We start from the raw sequence: 25,454 nt of genomic DNA on the forward strand, positions 1-25,454 counted from the left end.
TCATTAAGCTCCTGCTGTGTGCTAAACATCAGGATACAAATACAAAAATAAAACCAGCTGCTTTCATGGAGCTTACATTCTATTTTGGCAAAGTATTTCCAAGAGGGTGAAAAGTCCTAACAGCTCTGGGAATCAGAAAAAGCAGGTCTCCTTGATCGGTACATTCAAGAAGTTAGATTGAGATGAAAGAGATGGGCCATTAGGGGTGGAGGTCATTCGGACATGAGTGCAAAGACACACAGTGGAGGTGGAACGTGGTGCACAGGGAGTAGCCAGCAGGCCAGTTGGACTGGAATCGGACAGGGTATGAAGGGGCATAGTATGAAATAAGACTGGAAAAGCCAGATCATACACAGGTTTATAGCTGTGATAGCCGGAGGGCACAGGGCAGGGGAAAGTCCCCTGCAGAGTCAGCCTTCCTGCCTGCTTAGCTTTGGGGAGAAAAGGCTGCCTGATGCTGGCTTCCAATAGAGTTGAGTTTTGTTTGTTTTTTAACTTCTTTTGGGTAATGGATGCTATTACTGGTAATCTAGAGGAGAACGCTATTTATCACAAAGAAAACCAACTATTAAAATATATTTATAAAAATAAGTTTGTGGGCCCCATTTAAAAAACCCAGCCTTGGAGAAATCTGTTATCTCTTACTAGATAGCAGAGGGTTGCTGCCTTCCTTCCAAAAAAAAAAAAAAAAAAAAACCAAAACCCCAAAACAAACAAACAAACAAAACCCAAAGCAAGTTAATGACTGGTATACTCTTGTACACAAGCTTGAACCCTCATTTTGTGACTGAAGAAAATGCTTCCCTTTTGTGGGCCTCTGTTTCCCCAGAGTCACAGACTTCTTATTAGAAAGGATGTCAGAGGCCGTAATGCATCCATGAAAGAAATTTCTATTATAATATACCAAACAAATGGTCCTTGAGCCTCTTCTTCCTTTTGACTTGGAAAATACTTCAAGGTCCTTATTGTATCTCCCCTGAGTCTTGTCTTCTTCAGGCTAAATATTTCTATTTCCTTCAACCGAGCCTCATATGAAATGGACTCAAGGCCCTTGGTCATCTTTGTAGCCCTCCTGTTGATCTTCTCTAGCTTATCAACTTCCTTCTTAAATTGTATGCACAGAAATAAACATGAAATTCTTGCTGAGGTCTGAGTGTAACACAGTGGGACTGGCATTCCTGTATTCTGGCATTCCTAGAAACTATACTTCCCAATGCAGCCCAAACCTGAACTGTTTGCCTGTTTCTGCATTACTTTGATACTTTATGTTGAGCCTGCAGTCCACTGAGACCCCTAGATCTTTTAGAGACTAGCCATTGTCTAACTATGTCTCTCCAATCTTGTATTGTGAAGCTGATTTTTGTACCCATTTACAAGACTTTATTTATATTTATGTCTTCTGAATGTCATTTTATTACATTCAACTCAATGTTCTAGTTTGTCCTAACTGTCCTAACTTTTGGATCCTAACTGTCATCCAATATATTTGCTTTCCCCTCCCAGCTCTGGATTATCTGTAAATTTGATGAGTATAGCATTTATGTTTTTACCTATATCACTGATTCAGTACTATATTACTGAACTGTTAAAAAGCACCATTTGCTGGGACACTCCACTGAAGAACCTTGGTCCATTGGATCATTAACAACTACTTGGCTATCTGGTCAGTTCTGGATCCATTTAATTATCATCTAGTTCATATCTTTTCATTTTCTCCACAAGAATAATATGAGATCTTATTAAAAACTTTGCTGAAAATCTAGGTAAGCTCTATCAGGGATATAAGAGCTTTCATTTCATTTCTATAATAAAAATTATACCATGAAAAATGAAATCAGGTTAATCTTACCTGGTCTTTGTTGCATCTACCATCTTGGCTCTCCATAATTACTGCTTCCCTTTTTAGATGTTTCCAACCTTGTCTGTAATATTCAATTCTAGAATTTCCCCAGAAATTGAAGTCAAATTTAAAAGATTCTGTTTACTGTTTCTTTCTCTCTCTCTCTCTCTTTTTTGGGGGGGTCGCATTGGTACCTTTGCCCTTCTCCAATCTTGTGATTCCTCTCTCCATTTTCTAGCCCTTCAGATGTCACCGACAATGGCTCAGTCATCATATCTACCCATTCTTTCAGACATAAGGTTGGAGTATATCTGGGCTAGGTTCATCAAAGGTAGCTCAATTGCCTCCTTACTCACCTCAGTAATCACCTTCCCTGTTGGTCATTTTCTAGTACAAAGGTCATATATGCTCCTTTGTGAGAAAATAGAAACACTGTAAAAGCAGAACAACTTTACATTCTTTCAATTGAGTTATTATTCTCCTGCCCTCCTCAAGCAAAAATCTTATTTCTTCTTTGATCCTCTGTCCCTCAATTTTCTCTTTCCCTTTTTGTAATATTCTTTCTAAAATGTAATGAGGATCTGAGGATCCAGGATTCAAGTCCCTGTTTGGGTGCCAAAATGTAATGTTTTCTCTAAAAGGCAATGGTCTCTACTGAGATTTCCTTTAGTCTCCTTCAAAGTCTTATCTCCTTCACTTGGGGCTCGGCTAGTTTTCTGGGGGCCTTCTGGAGTCTTGGTTTCAGTGGAAAAGCAAAGGAGGAGAGCCTGCCACCCAGGTGGTGTGAGATGGGATGAATCTGTCTGAGTCCAAGGGCTTATGCTCCAGCCTGCAGCCTCCAGCCTTCTGTCCGCTTGTCTCTGAATCTCTGAATCTCCCTGGCTGAGGCTTCTAGCTTATATGCTACCATTGAGTACAAACTAATCATTATATCACTGGGAAACCATTATTTGTTGTCGGATTAAATCAATGCTAAACTAGATTTACCCATTGTCTCCTCAATTCCACTTAGTACCTTGTTTCAAATTCTAGCCCATAACATTTCCTTGTAGGATTAAATCAATCATAATTAAATCAATTAAATTAAATGAATTAGATAACTATTGTCTCTATCAATTCCCCTGACTTAGTACCTTGTAAGAGTCCTTTGTTTCAAATTCAGAGTTCTGGCCCATAACACCTCTTCTGTAAAAGGGAATGAAACTTTTAAAACCTTTTCTATGCATACCCCTGCAATTAGGACTGGGGATGATAATTACTACTGACATTTATGGCAAAATTGGCCAAAGTATCTTGCATTTATGGTTTCATCTGAGCCTTGTATTACAGGTGAGGAAACTGGAAATCCTACAAGTTAATCCATTTATCCATGTCATATAGCTAGCAAGTATCAGAGGCAGCATTTGAACTCAGTTCTTCCTGATCTCAGATCTAGCATTCTCTTTACGATATCCAATTGGTATGAAGCAAATAATTCAGAAAACCCTCACAATTGGACTTTCTAAGTATAAGATGAGGGAATCATATTTGGATAGGAGTCCTTCTGAAAAACATTTGAAGATGTCTATAGACTACTTGTTAAATATGAGTACCATCTAGGAGATATGAAATCTGTGAAATCTGATGTCATCTCAGGCTGCTTTAATAGAGGAATGACATCAAGGTTCAAAGAAGTGATCATCCTGGTATTTTGTGCCATGATCACAGCACATCTGAAATATCATGTTTAATTCTAAATATTAGAGGAAGGCAAGCAGGACAATAAAGGATCTTGATGAGCCCCTCTTGTATAAATGCCAAATGAAGGAAATGCTTAATGTGTAGAGGAAAATACTTAGTGGAGCAGATATCTGTGAATTATTTGAAGGCTCTCATATATAGCAAAGCCTCTTAAATTATGGGTTGTGACCCCTTATGTAATTGTGTAATTGAATGTGAGGATCTAGAAATTATGATTTATCATCAGTAAATGTTTGATTTGTAAACTTATATGCCTGGATCTGCGTGAAAATTTCTCAGGACAAAAAGGGGTCATGAGTAGAAAAAGTTTAAGAAGTTCTGATATAGAGGAGGTATTTAATTTGACTACTTAGAGGGCAGAAATAGGAGCAATGGGGAGAATTTTCTTTTTTTTTTAACTTTTTAATAACTTTTTATTGATAGAACGCATGCCAGGGTAAATTTTTACAACATTATCCCTTGCACTCTCTTCTGTTCCGATTTTTCCCCTCCCTCCCTTCACCCCCTCCCCCAGATAGCAAGCAGTCCTTTACATGTTGAATAGGTTACAGTATATCCTAGATACAATATCTGTGTGCAGAACCAAACAGTTTTCTTGTTGCATGGGGAGAATTGGATTCAGAAGGTAAAAATAACCCGGGAAGAAAAACAAAAATGCAAACAGTTTATATTCATTTCAATGGGGAGAATTTTCAAAGATACTAATTTAGGGTTGATGGGGGTGGGGAGGAAGCTTCTCAACCATTTCTATTTCAATCATGTCCAACTCCTTGTGACACCATCTGGAGTTTTCTTGGCAAAATTCTGGAGAGGTTTGGCATTTCCTTCTCCCACTCATTTTACAGATGAGGAAACTGAGGCAAAAGGGTTAAGTGTCCTGCCCAGGGTCAAAAAAGCAAGTAAATGTTTGAGGCTAAATGTGTGCTCAGTTCTTCCTGAATCCAGGCCTGGAACTCTGTTAGCTATACTATGGAGCTGGCCAGGTCATAAAAGAGTGGACTTGCCTGGGAAGGTAATGGGTCTCCTTCCCTGTTGCATTAGTAATGAACTTCCCTTCATCTTAATTCTTTTCCTTTCCCACTTCTTCCATCTTTTATTATTGAAATTTGGCTTGGCCAGATGACACTACCAATCTGCCCACCCTTTCCAATACTGGTTGCATCTTTGCCCATTTCCTTGGACCCAGACCTTTGGACTGGTCAAAATAGAGGAGTTAGAGTATTCTTTGCTCCCTGTTATCACTTCTGGGTTCTCTTCCTGGCTCTTCCTTCCTTTCCTGTCCTTTTATACTTTTTTGCCATGTTCTCTTCCATCCAATAACTCTGGCTGTTCCACAAACAAGACCCTTCATCTCTCAGCTCTGGACATTTTCTCTGGCTGTCCCTCATGCCTGGAATGCTCTCTCTCCTGAATTCTGACTTCTGTGTTTCCTGGCTTCCTATAAATCCCATCTTTTACAGGAAGCTTTCCCCAACTCCTCTTAATTTTAGTGCCTTCTCTCTGTTATCCCTTGTTTGTACCTATTTGCTGGTTGTCTTCCACTTCAGATTGTAAGCTCCTTGAGGGCAGGGACTGTGTTTTGCCTCTTTTGGTAAGTATCCCTAGTGCTTAGACAGTGCTTACCACATAGTAGGTGCTTACTGTTTACTGATTTGCCGATTGTCCTGCCCAGTCTATTCTGCTACCCACTAGTTCATTGGACATAGATCCTCATCTCAAATTACCAGATATGTTTCTTGTATTTACTCATTTGTCTAAATATACCTTCCTTAGTTTTAATTTCCACAGATGAAAAGTTGGCAGGAATTTTAGAAGTCATTTTTTTACATTTTACAGCTGAGTGAACTGAGGCCCAAGGGAGTGAAGTAACTTGTCCAATATAATGCAACTAGTGGAGAGTTGAGTTTTGAATTTGGGTTCTCCAACTCCAAATCCAGAACTCTTTCTACCACAAAACACTTCCTCATTTCCTTCTTTGTTAAAATAAGGGCATTGATCCCCTCCAGCTCTAATATTCTGAGATCCAATTCTAATCAATTCAATAAATATTGATGATGTGTCTGTTGGGCACAAGGCTCTTTGCTAAGCTTGAGTTGAAAGAGATGGAAAGAGATGTGCGCATACATGCACAGATGAGTAAATACCAGATAAACGCCAGGTAACTTGGGATGGGAATCTAGGACCTGTGATCTACTCTTGGTGGCAGACATTTCTCTTCTCATAGAAGCCAGTCTAGGGCTGGGGGCTGGCATTGCCTCTAGTACTGAAGCCGCAGCAGCAGCAGCTCCTCCCTCTGACCTTTCAGCAAAGACGTTTCAGCCCACTTTATTACCATCTGCTACAGACAGAACATCATCAAATGGCCAGTTAAACTTAATATATAATTAGTCACACACAATGCCCCAAAGGATAATTCCCACAGATATGCAGCCACACTTATTGACATTCTAGTCTGGCACCTCATACCTATCATTAAGAGAAGGCCCAAGGTCCCACTTCACACTGGGGGCATGGTGAGGCATTAATGAGTTAATGAATGAAAAACCATCTATTAAGTTTTAATTATGTGCTAAGGACTAGAGAGAGCATCAATGGAAAAGTGAGTCAATCCTTGCTCTGAAGGAGTTCATATTCTAATTGAAGAAGACCATAGTATAGGAGGGTTTGGCTATAGAGCAGATGACGCCTGTAGATAGATGCTTCTTCCATACTATGAGGAAGCTATGATTCAGTTCCACTTGTATGGCTACTCCCTCTACCTGTGCTGACCACAAGCCCTCCGTACCTCCTCATCCTAGGATTTCTGTTCTTTTTCTTATGTAAACCTGGCTTAGGGAGGTCACCCAGACACTGAAAGCTCTCCTTGCTCTTTCATAATTTCATGGCCACCAAGGGAATACTTGGGGATGTCCATCGATGACTCCTTATTCTTGATAAATGAGTAGCTACCTCCTTTTCTGGGCAGACATGCCCCTGCTGACCCTTTTATGCTACTTCTTGCTCCAGGTTAATTGTGTGTGTGTATATGGAGTGTGTGTATACCTGCATCTATACACATACACACACGTATATACTGCAACCTACTGACATGAATCTTTTCACTGACCTTTGAGTAACTGTTCACCTATGAGGACATGATTTCTCTAACCTGATTCTTTCTCCAGCACCAAGCTCTATGCACTGCACTGAATAAATATTAGATTGAATCAAAGAGGCAACTAGATGGAAGACTCATTTTCCTGAGTTCAAACCAGTCTCAGATACTTACTAGTTGTGTGACCCTGGTAAGTCACAATCCCATTTGCCTCAGTTTCCTATCTGTGAAATGATTTGGAGAAGGAAGGGCAAACTGCTCCAATATCTTTACCAAGAAAACCCCAAATAGAATCATGAAGAATCAGACATGACTAAACAACAAAAAAAGTTGAATCAAAAACATTTCATTCCAAATACACAACTTTGATTCTAGATTAGCACAATGGCTAGAACACTTGAGATAAGGGAGGACTGATTTCAAGTCCTGCCAAAAAGGCTCACTCCTACTACTAGCTTTTAGGTAGCACTTCAAGGGGCTCATACAAAGTGTTTTTATTCATATTAGCTCATTTTATCCTCATAGTAATCCTGAAAGGGATGTGCTATAATATTCTCATTTTATTAAGAAAACTGAGGGTAAGTGACTTACCCAAATGATAGAGCAGATGAGTGTCTGAGGCTGGATTTGGATTCTTCTCTCTTAACCCAAGTGCTCTATCCACTGTGTCAGCTTACTGTCACAGTTCTAGATGACCTAAAGGACAATGGAAATATTCATGTCATTAGGATACAGAACATATGACACACATGTGCATGTGTGGAAATATGCTACATACACAGTGTATCATGTGATCACATACATGCTTTGCAATGTCAAAATAAGTTATATTGCAATACATATAACATACATACAATAAATATACATGACGTGTTAGATGTATGTGACACTGGCGCATATGTGTGTATATATGTATTTTTATATGTAATTTATACACAGGAAGTGGTACAAAAGAAGTCAGCAAGGACATTTCTGACCAGAAAAGAAGGTGGACTGGTCACTTACTTGCCAAAAGTTTGATCATAGATGGACATCCCAAGCAATTTCTTAGTCAATCAACCAATAGTTACTAAGTGGCTATTATGTACCAGGATACAGAAAGAGGCAAAAGCGCTGCTTCTCTCAAAGAGTTCCCAGTCTAAAAGGTCTCTCTGGTATCTATGAAATTGTGAAAGAGGAAGAGCAAAGGATTTTTTCTCTTTATCTCCAAACAAGATGCTATTCCAGATCCCCCTTAATACCAATGCTTTCCCTCAATTAATCCTCCTAATTTAGTCAGTTATCTATTTTTGCTGTCCACAGCAGTTTGTATCGCCCCCCCACCGCTATCGCTTAAAATTGAGGGAATTTAATTAGATGGTCAGCTCCTTTAAAGCTATTTTTTTTTTTTTTTTGCCTTTCTTTGTGTCTCTAGCATATAGTGCCTGGGTCTTGGTAGGTGCTTAATAAATGTTGACTAATAACAATAGAGCTCAACGTAAAACTTTTCCATTAAAATTAGAGCTTCAAAGGTTTGCAAAATGCTTTATTTAGATAAAATATCTCCTTGAAGCCTCGACACAAATTCATCTTGACTCTTTTCTCCACCACTCTGGGCTCTGGGTCCTTGGCCACCCCCTCCCCCAGGAGGAAAGTCTTCGCTTTCTAGAGCCTCTTAGGGGGCAGCCTTCCCGAATTAGAAAGTAAGCGCCCTGAGGGCAGGGTCCCTCTGCCGGGATTGCCTCGGCTCAGCCCCGCTCCTCCCCGAGCCCAGTCAGTCAGTACTTCTGTTCGGGTCCGACTCTTCCGGGCCTCCAACTCGGTCTTGGAGGTTACGGGAAGGTCATACGGCTGGGGAGGCTCGAATTTGAATTCAGGTTTTTGGGACTCCGAGCTCAGCGTTTGCGTGCGTTGAGCTCTGTCTTCTCCGTCAAAGAATTGGAGGCCCTGAGGGACTGAGGGGTTCGCCTAGGATCCCTCCCGGGGTAGAATTGGAACTCAGGTCCGGGGCTCTGGTGCTTTACAATGTGCAGAGGAATGGGCACCGCGATCCTTTTAGGGGCGGATGCTGCCCATTTCTTAGCGGGACCGGAGGGGATGTCGCGGGGCGCCCGAGCTCGGGTCCGCGGGACCTCAGTTTCCTCACCCTGTCTCAGCGTCGGGAGGGGAAAGGGAAAGGGGCCCCAAACTCGGACCTCGTGTCCGGTCCCGGAAAGCAAGCGCGCGCGGGAGGAAGGGGAGGGCGGCTCTGGGAGACTCGGTAGACGTTCCCTCCCCGCTTCTTCTCACCTCACCCCACCCCTCCCCTCCCCTCGAAGGGGCCGCTCTGAGCTCTCTGACCCCGGGCTACGGACTGGCGCGAGCCTGCCTCCCCCGCCCCAGGGCGCTGGGACTCTAGAGGTCACGTGGGATGGGTCCCGCCCCCCCTCCGCGGGGCGGGCGCCTGCGCAGAGCGCACGGTTCGGCGTCCCCTTCCGGCTCCGAGTCCATAGGCGCTCAGTATACCGAGTTTTGCGGTGGTTGTGGCTCTTTGGGGTGCTTAAAGGAGGCGGCGGCGGTGTGGCCTGGTGAGTCCTTCTGGGTGACCGCGCGACGGCGGCCGGGAAGCTGCGGCCCGGGACTGCGGGTGCAGAAGGGCTGGGGCCTAAGTTTAGGGGGGCTGGGGGTGCACAGGGGCTGGGACTTAGACTTCAGGGGCCGGCAGGCTGGGGGTGCAGAGGGCTTGGGACCCGAGGTTCAGGAGGTGCTGAGAAGCTGGAGCTCAAGGTTCTGGGGGCACGGGCTGGGGGTGCACAGGGGCTGGGGCCCAAGTTCATGGGGGGTTAGGGGTGCAGAGGGGCTGGTCCCTGGGTTTTGGGGGTGCACAGGTGCTGGGGCCTAGATTTAGGAGGGTGGGGGGCTGGAGTGCTGGCTCAGGCCGTGGGATTTCAGGGAGCTGAGGGGGCTGGGAGCGCAGGGGGCTGCAGAAGGACTGGGAAGCCCACAAAGACCGGAGTCCAGCCTGGGTGAGCAGGGCATTGGGAGGTGCTGAGTACCTGCACTCCAGGCTTAGGAAGGAGCAGGTGGGGGCTTGGGCAAGAGCCTGGACTCTGGGGCCCTGGGAGGTGGCAAGGGCTCGGATCATTCTGGGGTCTCAGATCTGAGGTGAGACCTCGGGACCCCGAGATGGAGAGGGCAAGGCTGGCTGCAGGGAGCAGGGATGTTGGGGGGCTGCTTTGCCCGGGATGCCCGAGCCCGAGTCCCGTTCCAGCCTGAGGAGGAGGTGACAAATGCATCCTCCAGAAGGTGTGCATTGGGGAGGGCCCCGAAGGTGAGGCTGGAGTCAGGAGGGGAAGCGTTCCAGGCCTGGCGAGAAGGGGCTGAGACTGGCAAGTAGGTTTAGAGAGAGGCAGGGGTGTGGACAGAAGAGATAAGGGAGATGGCCTGGCTGGGACATTCTGGGGGCTTTAAGAACGGAAGAGGAAGGGGGAAATATCTGCCTGGGAAGCGGGGGTGAGACCTTGGGGCCCCACAGGGCTCTGGTGGAGGCGAGTGTGAGCGGCTTAGGATGGGATTCCTGGGGTTGTGGAATAAGGAAGGGGTGGGTGGGGCCGCCCAGAAAGAAAGGGTGAAAAGTTTGGGGAGGAGTTCCTGGGAGAATGTGGATCTGTCATTCCAGAAGTATTTATTAAGCACCTACTGAGTGTGTGACACTGATAAAAAGGAAACAGTCCTTACCCTCAAAGAGCTTAGATTGGATCTGGAAAAACAACTTGTATGCCCACAAGTAAGTGCAAATTATCAGGGTGCGGAGAGATCCTGAGAGGCCGCCCTGGAGTGGAGCTGGCTAGGGAGCAGGGATGTTGGGGGGCTGCTTTGCCCGGGATGCCCGAGCCCGAGTCCGGTTCCAGCCTGAGGAGGAGGTGACAAATGCATCCTCCAGAAGGTGTGCATTGGGGAGGGCCCCGAAGGTGAGGCTGGAGTCAGGAGGGGAAGCGTTCCAGGCCTGGCGAGAAGGGGCTGAGACTGGCAAGTAGGTTTAGAGAGAGGCAGGGGTGTGGACAGAAGAGATAAGGGAGATGGCCTGGCTGGGACATTCTGGGGGCTTTAAGAACGGAAGAGGAAGGGGGAAATATCTGCCTGGGAAGTGAGGATGCCGAGCCCTGGGAAGCGGGGGTGAGACCTTGGGGCCCCACGGGGCTCTGGTGGAGGCGAGTGTGAGCGGCTTAGGATGGGATTCCTGGGGTTGTGGAATAAGGAAGGGGTGGGTGGGGCCGCCCAGAAAGAAAGGGTGAAAAGTTTGGGGAGGAGTTCCTGGGAGAATGTGGATCTGTCATTCCAGAAGTATTTATTAAGCACCTACTGAGTGTGTGACACTGATAAAAAGGAAACAGTCCTTACCCTCAAAGAGCTTAGATTGGATCTGGAAAAACAACTTGTATGCCCACAAGTAAGTGCAAATTATCAGGGTGCGGAGAGATCCTGAGAGGCCGCCCTGGAGTGGAGCTGGCTAGGGAGCCAGGGATGGATGCTTGCGGTGTGTGGGGGGAGATGGGGGCCACTGGAATGGAGTGTGTGTGGGGAGAGCAGCAGGCAGTCTCTGGGTCTAAGGTGGATGACAAGAACCCGTGTTCCACTCACCCGCGTACAGTTTTCACTACACCAAGGAGTTTTGGGTGAATGAAAAAATGGCCTCGAGGTTAGTTAGAACCTCTCATTGAAATGTTTGCTTTGAAAAGTAGGGAGAAAAAAGTGAATACGGTCTGTATGGTGTTGGGATTGAAAAAAAAATGAGGGAAAAATACATATCTGTAAAATATTGACTGAAAGACTATGAGGGAGAGGAGAGGGCAGATAGGAGCAATAGGATGGTTTATTTCCTCCCTCTGAAAGCTGGCAGGGAACTTGAACAGTCTTTAATAAGAATAGTGTCTCTTCTGCCTGAAGGAACAGTATTTAGAAGTGGGTCTGATGTGTGACTGCTACTGCTTCCATTAGTTTGGTCCCAGCAGTGGGAGCTGCCCCTTCTGTCCTTTCCTCTCTTTCCTCCTCCACACACTGAGCTGGCTCTTTGGCACACAGTTTATCCTGTGTCAGCACCACCTGTCTGGGACTCTGATATGTTTTGATATACTTGGTAGAGACTTGAAAACTGAATGTGGGGCTAGCTGGTTGTCCCTGATTTTGAGGAAACTAGGCAGAGTTTAGGATTAATCTGCCGTTTTGACAGATTAGTTTGATTAGGAAGAACTTGTAATTAAAAAAAAAAAAAAACAAAAACCCAACTCCATCACAGGAAACTTGGAAAGTTTCAAAACAAATTCCTGTGCCAGGCAGGAGGTTGAAACAAATGACCTCTAAAGTACTTTCCACAATCTTGGATTCAAGGACTTTTTTTTTTTTAAGTTAAGGGGTGTGTGTGTGTGTGTGTGTGTGGAAGTTGCATTGGTATTTCCAGGAATATATTTGATTCTCAGAATGATGGAATCCAAAGTTTCGTTACTAGAACTATCTCCGCAGGAAAAAAAAGTCAGTTCCTAGGGCCTACTGAGTGATCTAAGCAACAGTGACAGACTTGGATGCTTCCATACTATAGCATGAACAAAGAGAGCATTTTCAGTCTTGACTAAAAGATTTCTGAATATGTAATGGGACTTTGACAGATTCTTTGGATTTTTCAACCTGGGTTTCCCCCAGTCCCAAATTTAGACAATTTACACTTGAACCTAGGATTCTGACTCCCTGGTCAATGTGCTTTCTACTGTATTCTGTTCTTTCTTATCTAAGGTCATAAGATTTAGAAACCTGACATGTCCTCTATTTTATTACCTTCATTTTAAATATGAGGAAACTGAAACTCAGAGAAGTTTAAAATGGCTTGTTATGAGGCCATATAATTAGTAAAATAGAACTAAAGTCTCAATCCAGGTGCTCTAACTATATATTGCAGTTATTTTTGTGATTTCTTCCTAACCTGTCCCCCTCCTTCTAATGAATTCCTAATAAAATCTTTCCTTGTAATACGGTAAACCACAGTTATCCATCCACATCAGGACTGTGTCCATCCTGGTTTTGATGTATTTCAGATTGGCATAAGAAATTAAATAGAACTTTTTGGGAGAGTTTCGTGGAAGCTGCAACATGAGACGGCCAGCAAACAGATGTAGAAAAAGTTTAGAAACTCAGAAATGCTCAAAATACATATGCATATGTAAAATGTAAGCATTTTATCTTCTAATACCATAACAGTTCAGATTTCCCTGCTATGAAGGGAAGGCCACAACATTGTACTTGGATTTTCCAGATCCCATTAGCTCCTTGCCCCAAGCTCACGATGTGAAGAGATAGCTATAGTCAGGTGAAGCAAGCCCTCCCCTCCCATCTTGGCTATGTCGGAAAGTGTGCGCTTCCTTCTGCTGCCTCTGGCAGGATGATTCAGAGTCGGGGACACCAGGGCTTTGCTCTCACCTCAGTTCCCAGCTGTGATCCTGGGCAGGTTGCTAGGTCCTGCTCTTCTGTCCTTAAATCCCACTCCGGGCCAGGTATTCTTCCAATCTTCTGGCCATTCCTAGAGTCTCTAGGCTCTGGACACTTTCTCTGCCTTTCCCCTTTGCTTGCAGGGCTCTCCCTTCTTCTTCTTTTTTTTTTTTTCCCTGAGACAATTGGGGTCAAGTGACTTGCCCAAGGTCACACAGCTAGGAAAGTATTGAGTGACTGAGACCAGACTTGAACTCGGGTCCTCCTGACTTCTAGGCCTCTCCCTTCTTATCTCTGCCTTTTGGCTTCCATTGTTTCCTTCAAGTTTGCGCTAAGATGAGTGCTACTTATATAGGAAGCCTTTCCCAGCCACTCTGGTACCTTCCAGCTCTCATTTACTTCCTATTGATCTCGTATTCAGCTTCTTTGAACACAATTGTTTGTTGTTTTCTCATTAGATTGGAAACTCCGGGAGAGCAGGGACTCCCTGTCTTTGCCTCTTTTGTGTCCCCAGAGCTTTGCCTAGTGCCTGACCCGTAGTGCACTTGATGTTAGGGAGTGACTTCACCTCTCTGTGCCTCGGTTGGCTTCTCTGAGAGAGTTGGACTCGGTGGCTCCACCGCCTTCCAAATTGTTATCCAGAACGGCTGCACCGATTCCATTGGCCCGGGAGCTGATCTGTGTGTCCTCTGGCCCATCCAGCCTTTGTCTTGCCTCTTTAGAATCTGATAGGCATGAACCCCTTGCTCCTTCCGTGCTGCTGCCTCCTCCCTCCTGCTCTGTTCTTATATGGGGGTTTTGGTGGTGGTTTGGTTGGGAAGGTCCATTGAACCCAGGTCCTCCTGACTCCGGGCGGTTTTCTATCACTGTGCCACCAAGGATGAGACTAGATGAGTAACGGCTGTGGGGTTTGTCGGGCTTCTCAGTGCAAGGTTAATGCGTCCGGTCCGTTTTTCTCTAGTCCTGTGTACTTAGCACAGAGCTTTGAAGGCATCTTTCCGATTAATCCTTTCCCCTTTATGTGATTGGCACCAGGAACTTGGGGCTTTCCTTGGCAGTAGAGAAGGACCATGGCTTACATTGGCATGATTCTGCAGATAATGGTAAATGTTTCCTTGGTGAGCGGCAGTCCCTTAGCTGGCATTGCAGCAGTAAGTCACTTTGCGGCAGCACCAACCCATTCTACAGAGGAGGTTACTGAGATAGTTGGAGGGGGGCAATCCCCAAGGACACGCCCACATCTGTTTTGAGGCAGATGATTCCTGGTTGTCCATGCCATCAGGAAGTGTCCCAGCCTAGGTTTGAACCTCTCCAGACTCCAGGTCTGCCATTTTCCCTAGGATCAGTTCCGGAGCTTGGGGGAGAAGGATAGAGTGCAGCACCCAGAGCCCGAAAAGCCTGGCTTCCCCTGGCCTGGGGCCTCCCCTGGCCCTGGGGCCTCCCACGTCCCGCCAGCTGCCAGTGACTGTGTGACCTGCTGTTTGGTTTGTAAGGGCCTTGGGTCCAGGTGCAGTTGGGGGTTTTATTTCCTCATTAGAGGGTCACATGAGCTTCTGCCCAGGAAGCCCACCTGCGTCCAATTCTGCGGGCATGCGTGCTGGTGGCGGTTTCTTTCTGAGTGAGGAATGGCGGTTCTAGCTAGGACAGAGTCAACAGTTGTCGGGACAAGAGCCATCCGACTGCCTGCTGCACCGGCCTGGAATGTTCACCCGTCACATGGCTGGCGTGCCTTTGGTGCTGACGCACAGCTGCCGCTTCTTCTCTCGGTGCTTGGGGGATCGCTCTCTTTTCTTGGTTTTCAGTGCAATCTCTCATGAATTAGATATTTTGATTTGTGTCTTAAGTGATAAAAATGGGGAAGCCATTGTTATTTCAGATCAAATGAGGTAGTGGTGTAAAGTACCGTAAATGTGTGAGTTATGTTTAAGAAAAGGAGCAGCCAGGAGGCACGGGGGCTAGAGTGCCAGGCCTGGAGTCAGGAAGATAAATCTTGTGATCCTGACACTTGTGATCCTGGTCGGCTCACTTAACCCCGTTTCCCACAGTTAGGAAACTAAAATGAGCTGGAGAAGAAAATGGCAAACTCCGGTATCTTTGCCAAGATAGGGGTCATGAAGAGTCAGACATGCCTGAAGTGACTGAACAGTAACAACGTGATTAAGAAAAACCTCTGAGAATGTCAGCTTTGCTGCTCTGTTGTGAAAGCTGGGCTGTTTCCAGGAATTGGCGAGGAGCAGCGCTATTGAATTGGAACCCAATTTTCTTTTACACAACAATCTGGGAGCAGCTCTAGGCCTACCAGGTGGAATATGGTGGGTAAAGGGCAGCTATCCCTGCACTTGAGATTTTAATGAAGCGGCTGAGGGGGCAGCTCCCACTTCCTCCATGCCCTGGGGCCAAGCCATCTCTCTTGCAGAGTTCACTTTCCTCCTGTCAATCTAAATGGGGTTTAATTCTTTGTCTGGAAGGTCCCTGAATAATATTTTCTATCACTGCTTCTTTCAGACTTATTTGCATTTCATACAATTGCATCAAAATATAAAAGTTGGAACCCATTATCAAACCAGGTTATGTTTCTGGTTTTGTTCACAGTTAGAGTAGGAAACATAAGACTCTCCAGAGCATGGTTTAAAGCCAGAAGCAACCTTAGAGGTTATCTAGGTCAGGGGTCAGATTTTCTTAAGGGTGGAGGACCATGTTCTATAACATTCTTAGAATACAACTTTTTGCAAAGCCCCATTATGTATGCTTTCCTGGATATGTAATTTCATTGTTGTTGTACTTTCATTTGGTTAAGATTGCAACACTTCTGCTCCTTCCTATCTTATTTTTTTGGTCCATGTTGTTCCATAAGATCAGTGAGCCACTTTGAAAGATCACAGAGACCAGAAGAGGTGACCAAGACTTATTTCCCCAAAAGGCAAGAGTGGAATCTACAAAATAGCTTTACTGTGTTACTAAAGAGATGGTTCGTGAACTTCAAGGAAAGGAAGTAGTAATGATCCTAGAGTCAGTTTGGCTTCGCAGGAACAGGTCATGCCAGATGAACCTCATTTTCTTTTTGCATGGTTGCTAGGCTAGTTGAATTGCTATAGAAATGCTATAGATAACAGTTTATTTTTGCAAAGCATTTGATAATCTCATGCTGCACTTGTGGAAAAGTTTGAAAGACGGAGCTAAATAGTACTTGAGCAAGGGCTGTCCAGAACAGAATGAAAGACCATATCCAAAGAGAAGGCTTCAGTGGTTAGGTATCATCAGCTCACAGAACCAGCAGATTTAGCGGTCACCAGGTCTCCAGTGAGCAGATAGGGAAATCGGCCCTAGAGAGATTGGTCTAAGGGTTTGGGGTCAAGTCCTCTGACACTAAGCCAGCGATGTGGTTGTCATCTCTCAAAGAGCTGCTGAAGGCTCTGTGCTTGTCTCTGTGACTCGGCTGGGTGCAGCTGGGGTGCTTCCCAGGCTTGTAAATGGGACCGCGCTGGGAAGGGGAGCGGACAGGCTGGATGGCGGATCCAGAAAGGTCTTGGCAAATTGGAACATTCGAGGGACCGAGCAGTTGCAATGTTGAGAGCATGGCGGATCAGCTGGAGCATCGGGGAGGTTTGGTACAGAGAGAAGACTGGGGGGTGGGAGTGTTAGAGAGAGAGAGACTGCCACACCTGAGAGGGATTACAAATGCTCTCTTTGGCCCCTGAAGTCAGAACAAGGGACAGTGGTTAGAGGTTGCAAAGATGCAGACTGATCACACACTGGACTCACTGAGCTCACTGTCCACTTAAATCCACAGGTCTTTTTTCAAACAAACTGTCCAGTGAGGAATTGGAGTAGGGCTAGATTGTGGAGGGGCCTAGGGAAAATGTGGACTCTTTCCTAGGAAAGAGGGAGCTATTGATAGTATTTGAGTAGAAGAACTATATGATAAAAGTACTTTATACTAATGCTAGGTTAACTTTTGTTAGATTTGAAGAGAGTTAATACTAGAATCGGGGAACATTTTTTTAAAAAGGGAGATTTATAGCAGTCCAGGTGTGGAATGGTAATTTTTGAGCCAAGGTGCCACACATGGTCCCAAAGCTAGCAACACCGGGGAGTTGGAGAGGAACTGGTTAAAATGTAATTGGAAATACTTAAAATAAAAATTCAATAAAACAGATGTATTACATTTTAAAATTAAGCCCACTATGGTCCACTGATCTTCATGTATGAATTCAGAGCCCCTTTTCTATGAGAATTTGACTGCATTGGGGCAGAGTGATGGTTAGAGAAAATGAAATATGAGAGATGTAAAAAGGACTGGATTCTTCCATGTTCTTCTACCCTCCACACTGCTACTAAATTCATTTAAATTTTTCGGCATTGCTTTCATCACATTCTCCATATTGACTACAGCAGTTCCCTAGGTTAATTAATTGCTTTTGAATTTGAAATCTTGATGAGGTCAATAAGTATGGTTTCTTGATGTTGAAAGCCAGAGGTGGACAATAGATGATATCCTCCATTGAATAAAAGTTGGGTTGGGAAAATGTTGGATCAGAATAGAGGAAATAAGGTATTTTTATTTCACCAAAATACTTTGGCTGCTTAATTCCATATTGAATATTTTAAGGCAAAGTGTCAAAATTCACTGAGTCCCAAATAGAGCTCTCTGGCTCTTACACTTTAAATGACAATAAAATATTTTCTCATGCAAACAGTATTCCTAGCTACCCTCTGATACCAAAAACATGAGTGGGGGGCCCGAGTTTACTAACCCCTATTTTAGGAGGTCCCAAACTGCTAGCATCAAATATCTTACAGAAATCTTATTAAAGTTAAGTCTTATAGTTGTGTCTTTGGATATCTCCCCAGTTGTAATTGCAAGGTTTTAGGGCAGGCTCTGGGCTAAATTTATCTTTGATCCCCAACATCAAATGAAGTCACTTTGGCTTTAGTAAGTGCTTAGTAAATGTGGCATTAAGTTGTGTTTGCATCCTTCTGATGCATATTCTACCTAGTTAGCAGGGGAAATCTGGGCCTAGTGGGGAAAGTTCTTATTCTTCTGCCTGGCCTGGAAGGGCCCCTGCACACTGGCCCCAGGCCCTATCCTAATTGAGCTATCTGCAGGCCTCTGCTTCCCTTCCCTTGGTTGCCCTGCCTTGCCCTTTGCCCTTGGCCCTTCCTTGAAGTTTCACCTGCCAGCCAGTAAGGAGTGTTTTTTCTTCCTCCTCTGAGCTCAGGCATTCTTTGTATAACTCCACTTGAGAGGTAACCTTGAAGAGTTTATAAGTTAAAGAAATAAAATAACGATAAGTTAAATAAGGAAAGAAAGAAACAAATATTGCTGGACTTGGAATCTGAGGTTAAAAACCTGCCTCTTCTTACCAGTTTTGTGACTCCGGGAATATCATTTAATCTTCTAAATCTCAGTGTCTTCATCTGTGAAATGAGGATAGTATCAGTATCTCCTTCCCTGGGCTTTGTTAGGATCGAATGAGAATATAAAAGCAATATGTAAATGTCTTCCAGAACTGCTGCATTATTTGACAGATTAAGCCTACTCTAACAGAGATTGAAATGACTTGCTGTGGGTTACATGTTGATTTTTATCACTTTGTGCTTTTGTCTTGTCTCTGGAGAAGTGGTTTAGAATCAAGGACTACTTATTGTCTCCACAGCCCCTAGGATAGTGTTTTTATTTTTATTTTAAATTATTTGTGGAGTTGTCAGACTGAATTAAACCAGAACAAAAGAAAATGGGCTAAATTCTCAGCAAGAAAAAGTTTAGACTAGATACCAATAATTTTCTCAGTGATAATAGTGTATTTCTATTGCTTGACTCCTTATATATAGTTAAGCTGAATTCTCTATTTCTAAAGATAGTTGTTTTGGGGTTTTTTGTTTTTTTGTTTTTTTTAATAAATAGAATTGATTTTTCTGGACTGTTTTCATTGTTGAAAATACCTTCACTTCTCACTGAAGTATCTTTTCTAGTTCTGTAATTTGATGACATTACAGCTGCCTTAGACCATAAATGTGAGACTTGTGTGAAAGCAATTTGAAAGGTATAAATTTTATTAAAATGTAAGTTGGTGGCATTAAAGTATTGACAGATTTTATGTCTGGAGAACCTTCATTGTCTGAAAGGAGAGAACAATTTAATACCCAGATTATTAAAGTACATTTAAACAAATGGTTTAAAATATTTGAAAGCAAATCTTTGTTGAAGGGTGTATAATTATTTGACTTCATCTCCATTTTGGGGAATGAGGACAGTGCCATGCTTTGAAAGTTAATATTGATTGTAAACTGGCTGTTTGTTAGAAACTCTTAAAAGAATTCAAAGGTATATTCTAACTGTATTGTAACGTAAGTGGTTTTCCACTAGCAATGGAGATGAAGTAGTTTAAACATTCATACTCAAAAATAATACCATTTCAGAAGAAATACTGGTAAATTTTGGAAGATTCTCATTTTCTTTGTACAGAAACATCATGCTGACTTCTTTAAATTAGAGCCAGTATTGCTTAGAAGCATTGAAAACTTGAGATAATTCTTGATCCTGTTTTCTAAGAACAGTTAACATACTCTGATTAAAGTTGTAAGCTTTGTTTTCCTCACTGGAAATAGCACTACTGATAGGCGTGCTTTATTTACATTCTAGGCCTACCTGTGGAATGGGGTCTAAAAGAATCAGGTTGCTCTGGCAAGTGATCCCCATTAATAGAGTTCAGATTTGTTTGGAATACAGGAGGGAGTAGTCAGGTCTAATGTTCTGTAAAAGAACTAAAGTTAGTTTATTTTCTATTGTAGCTTGATGTTTTATTCATTTATTTTATTTATAACTTTTAATTGACAGAACCCATGCCAGGGTAATTTTTTACAGCATTATCTCTTGCATTCACTTCTGTTCCGATTTTTCCCCTCCCTCCCTCCACCCCCTCCCCTAGATGGCAAGCAGTCCTATACATGTTAAATAGGTTACAGTATGTCCTAGATACAATATATGTGTGCAGAACCGAACAGTTCTCTTGTTGCACAGGGAGAATTGGATTCAGAAGGTAGAAATAACCCGGGAAGAAAAACAAAAATGCAAGCAGTTTATATTCATTTCCCAATGTTCTTTCTTTGGGTGTATGTAGCTTGATGTTTTAGAAAAATTAATGTCAGTGAACTCTGTCCTTGGGCAGGAATTCAGACATTGCCTTCTGTTAGTAGGTCTTTGTTGATTTCATTGACCTTAATACCATTTCAGGTTTCCTTTTACACAAATGCAGTGTCCTTGAATAATTTCCCTAATACATTTAAGACAAACAGGTTTTCTTCTGGCTTTGTATATATGTGTTTTCCTCTTCTAACTTGGTTTTTTAACAATGTGCTTTTGTTGTTGGAAGAGAAATTAGTTTCTATTAAGTATTTTCTGGGAGCTTTTTGTAGATGTGGAAAGGCTGGCTATAAGAATTATTGTTTCCCAATAATCTTTTCAATTGAGGTAGAAAGACTGCACAAGATTGAGTACAATTGAATTCAAACTGGATGTTTTTCAGTAAAAATCACTTATTTTTTTACCTATCATAATGCCTAATTATTTTCATATGTTGATCATTTAATTGATGCAGATAGTTCAAAGTTCTGGGTCTTTTTTTTTTTTTTTCTTCTATACTTGATAGATACAGACTTTGATATTAAAAAAGGACATTTTAATCCAGTGGCCTATCCCTCAGAGCACAAAGTATAGATGCCACTCCACTTTCAAGTGATCCCAAGAGCACTTTGCTTCCCTAGGAACTATTGTGAACATATTTAGAACCAAAAGTAGAAAAGGGAGTGGTTTCATGGAGCTTCCCTGGATTGCAGGATATGTGCCTTTCCCTAAATGTCTCCCTGTGTCCAGAATTTTACCTGTGAAGGGTTCATTTGATGGGAGGAGTCTTCTCACATTCAAGCGTAAATGTGAGTGATTTACTTGAAGTGTTTTCCTCTTAACATTTAGTTGAGCTCACTTCTGGAAGGAGAGTTTTGATTGTAATGGAAGAAATAAAAAAGTGATTTTGGAATTTTAGAGCAGAGTCCTTTACTCCCCCAAGAATTCTTGGTTAATAAGATTTTCATAGAGTTGATGTTGATGCCCAATCATGTGATTTTTGTCTGTGTTGGGAGAAATATTGTTGTCTTTATTCCTTGACCCTCACAGAGGAAAATGTGTCAGAAAATCTTAGGCTTTCTATCTTAATCTTTTTGGGGGAAGGGCAAAAGAGCAATCTTAAATAAATAATATAATACTGAGGTAACCTTTTGGAAAAGAGATCTGTGATCTTGCACAAGGGTCATTATTTTTATCATCTAGGAATCCTTGTATGTGAAGAATGAGTTTGTACCTGATTTGTACTTTGGGGTCATGTTATATGACTGACTGGTTTCCTGCCAAGAATGTTGTTCTTTGTTCTTTGAGTGGCTCAGCCAGTAACATTGCTTTATAAATCCTTATCTTTGGTGAATAAGATTGTGGGGTTTGACTTAAAACTAGACTTTTCTTTCTCTCTTAATTTTGAAAAATACCATCTGTTTCCTTTATGGACTGATATTATGGAATAATTTAGACTTTTTTAAAAATTTCAGACTGTGCAGTGAATGTTCATAAGAATTGTAAGAATTTACTGGCCGACTGCAGTTATAGCAATAAACTCAAGGTAGGTTTTTAAACCCAGCTTTCTTTTCTCAAGAAAGTAATTGACAAGAGATTCTCAGTTTAAACACTGCATGTAACTTAAACTGTTAGAATAATACATGGGAATTAGAATAGGATTTGATGTCTGGTTCCATCATTTTTTCCTGTCTTTAAAATTTAAAGCATACTCTCTAGCTAACATCTCAGTTGTAAGAGATTTGGGGACAGTTCTACTCAATATCTGAGAAATGGCCATCTAAGCTCCATTTGAAGACCATTGTTGATAGGGAATAGCCCACTCTACTGTTGAGACAGATCTGATTTTTAGGAAGTATATCCTTAAATGTAGTCCAAATCTGTTTTTTTTTTTTTTTTTTTTTTTTTGCAACTCTTGTTTCTTAGTTTCTGTAACCACTTGCTCTAATTCTGATTCTGATCTCTGAAGTCAGACAAAGTCAGTCCCTCTTCCTGTACAAAGTCAGAGCTATCCCATCTCCCCCTTCAGTTTCTCTTCTTTATGTGAAATAATACTTCCTTCATTTGACCCATCAAATTAAAGGATACTGTCTTCTATATACCCTTATTATTCTGCTTGTTCTTATGCATGCAATCCAGCTTGCATTCCCTAAGGTTTGATTCTGAGACCTGATAGCAGCACTCTAGATGTGGTCTGACTAAGACAGCTTAAAGTGTTCCTAAGGTCCAAGGTTGTTATTATATCATCCTGACGACTCTGGGAGCTTACAAGCCTCTTTAAGATCACCAGATATTTTTCATGGGGAACAAATCAGCTGATTATCTACTATCTTAAGTTTGTACTGCTGCTTCTTCCCCCCTCTTCACACACATACACTTAGTAGTATTTTATTTTTTCCAATTACATATAAAGATACTTTTTAACATTCATTTTTCTGTAAGATTTTGAATTCCAATTTTTCCCCCTCCTTTCCTAAGATAGCAAACAATCTCATACAGGTTGTGCATGTACAATCATTTTGAAATCTACTTCCATATTATTTATATTGTGAAAGAAAAATCAGAACAAAAGGGAAAAACTACAAGAAAGAAAAAGCAAACAAACAAACAAAGATGAAAATGGTATGCTTCGATCCACATTCAGTCTCCTTAATTTATACTGGATGCTGATGGCGTTTTCTTTCCATTCCAACTCTATTGGAATTGTCTTGAATACTATATTGCTGAAAAGAGCTAAATCTATCATAGTTGATCATCACGAAATCTTGCTGCTACTGTGTACAGTGTTCTTTTTCTGCTCACTTCACTCAGCATCAGTTCATGGAAGTCTTTCCAGGCTTTTCTAAAATCAGCCTGCTCATCATTTCTTACAGCACAGTATTATTCTATTACATTCATATACCTCAGCTTGAGCCATTCCCAATTGATGAGCATTCCCTGAATTTTCATTTCCTTGCCACTACAAAAAGAGCTACAGCTGATTCTTTCAACTTGAGTGTAGAACTTTATGATCATCTCTTATTTGATTTGTCTCCTCATCCTAACCTGTCCAGATGAATACTCGGGGATCTTGCTTTTATCATCCAGTGTGTTGGCTTAACACACTGAAAATGAGGTAGCCCTCATTTCTGTGTCACTCAGATCTGGTGAGAATGCCATCTTTGTCTTTATTCAAGATCAAGAATATAGAATCACTAGAGCATTCCCATCGCACCTTCCCTTTAAGTTAAGATTGATCCATTAATGACTGCTTTTTCACTGCCTACGTAAAGGATGATATTAAGATGAATGAGTAAATATTTGCAAAGATATTTCAATTCCTGATCTAAAATAAGACTTATCTTTAATCAAAGCATTTTATCGCAGTTTCCACTAGTGATGTTCCATGTCATGAAATAGACCTATATTTTATTTATCTATTTTAAGGATGTTCATCCCTAAAAGAAGTGGTTCTGATGTCAAGCATGGATCATTACTACCTTGGGCTCAGATTGTAAATTCTCCATATTCACCAGAATAGCAAGAGGTGGCTGTTAAAAAACAGCATTTACTTGTACAAAGCAACATTTGGTGTTACTTTGGTTTACAGTTTTATAAATACACTAACTTTCAACTAGTGAGAGTAAGATTTTGTCACATCTTCTGAATTTTCAGTTTAAGTTTTTAAAAAGAGTGCCTGTTATACACAAGCTGCTGTAGGAGATATCAGGTACTCTTAGGATAACCCCTGCTGTTTTTACTATTTTCAACCGGGAAAATTGAAATTAAAATTATTTTTCTGGCTAAATCCAAATTAACCATAACATTCAATTATTGAAATTCCCCAAGTATTTCTCTTGTTAAATTTTGGTTTTTAATTTTTTTCAGGCCTTTATTTCCAAGCTATGATTTCTTTTCTTCCAACAAAGATTAGTTATGTACCTTTCTTGGTATACTTGTGGCTTCATTTGAAATGATTATCTAATTGAGATAAATCAGTGATTCAAATATTTAGAAATCAATTTCAACTCTTTACTTGCTGAAGTACCTATGTATGAAGATTGTATGGGAATGCTTTCACTAGTAAACTCAGGTACTTGGGGGAAGAGTGAAGAGTTTTTGTAGATCCTCCATTACTGCAAATGTTATCAGTGGTGTTTTGACTACTTATTTGAATTCAGTTAGCCTGAATTCAAATACTGGTTGGCAAATGATAAATGTGAAGAAAGTGAAATTTTAAAACAAACTAGCTTGAAACTAGTTTAAATATTATTGAAGTTGGGGAAAAGGTATGGAGCTTTGAACCTTTACATTTTGAGCTTCAAAAATATTTGTAGAAAATGATGCAATTATGATATATGGTAATAGGATAAAACTCAAAATTTGTGCCCAAAGTAATTTTTGTTGTTACTTGTCTTCTTTTTCGATAGCAGAAAGATTTCCAGCATAAACCTCCAGGATCTCCACAGAATTCAGCACAAAGTTCAGTCCAGAGTCTTTATCAAGGTTTGTTCTTAAAATATCATTTTTTAGTTTTAAAAGGATGTAAGTCAAATTTAACTTCTAAAATTTCAGTTGTGTTTGAGAAAGGGCAGTGTTTCTGGTTTATGAATTAAAAGCAAGGTACCGTTTTCTTCCTGTAGCAAGGATGAAGAATGGCTGGGATTTTTGATTTTTACTTTTTCACTTTTTCACTTGGATATTTTTTTTCTATGAAGCCTTCTTGCTGTGTAACATCAAAATGAGGTAGTTAAGAGAAATCAATGTTTTAGCTTCTCATTGATTACATCTATTCTCAGACCTTGGAAAAGACTAGAACAGTGATCTGAAAATCTCCTTTACATCATTTTCCTGCTTGTCTATTTAAAACTTATTTGTAACTGAAGCTTGCTAGAATTCTCCAGAGACAAGAGATATTCTCAGTCTGATAGAAAAATCTTTATTGAAATGAAGAATGATCTGGAAGGATTAAAAATTGTACAAAATGATAGCGGGACAGTTCTTTCTGAAGGGGAGATAGTGCTTCTAAAGTAGCTTCTTGCTGCCATGTCCAGGATGTTCCTGCTTTCAGAGGCAACACTCCAATAGGCTATTTTTGGGAGGACTTTCTGATGAGATGAACACAGTGGAGAAATTTTTGCACCAGTGCAAACACATTTAATGCGTGCGTGTGTGTGTATTTTTCATATCTGTTGGGAGTCTGCACATTTAGTGTGTAAAATGCTTTCTTTAGAATTGGTATT

General features: G+C 41.9%; 1 protein-coding gene across 1 annotated transcript in view; it reads left to right on the plus strand.

Annotated features, from left to right (window-relative positions):
- The first annotated feature begins 9,124 nt into the window (after nucleotides 1–9,124).
- Nucleotides 9,125–25,454, plus strand: part of LOC127545341 (rho guanine nucleotide exchange factor 18-like) — a 50,919-nt gene continuing 34,589 nt past the window's right edge. The window contains exons 1-2 of the mRNA XM_051972547.1: nucleotides 9,125–9,220; nucleotides 24,642–24,717. The gene's annotated coding sequence lies outside the window, so the exon portion shown is untranslated. The remainder of the gene's footprint in view (nucleotides 9,221–24,641; nucleotides 24,718–25,454) is intronic.

Source organism: Antechinus flavipes, chromosome 1 (genome assembly GCF_016432865.1).
Source record: "Antechinus flavipes isolate AdamAnt ecotype Samford, QLD, Australia chromosome 1, AdamAnt_v2, whole genome shotgun sequence".
Lineage (NCBI taxonomy): Eukaryota > Metazoa > Chordata > Mammalia > Dasyuromorphia > Dasyuridae > Antechinus > Antechinus flavipes.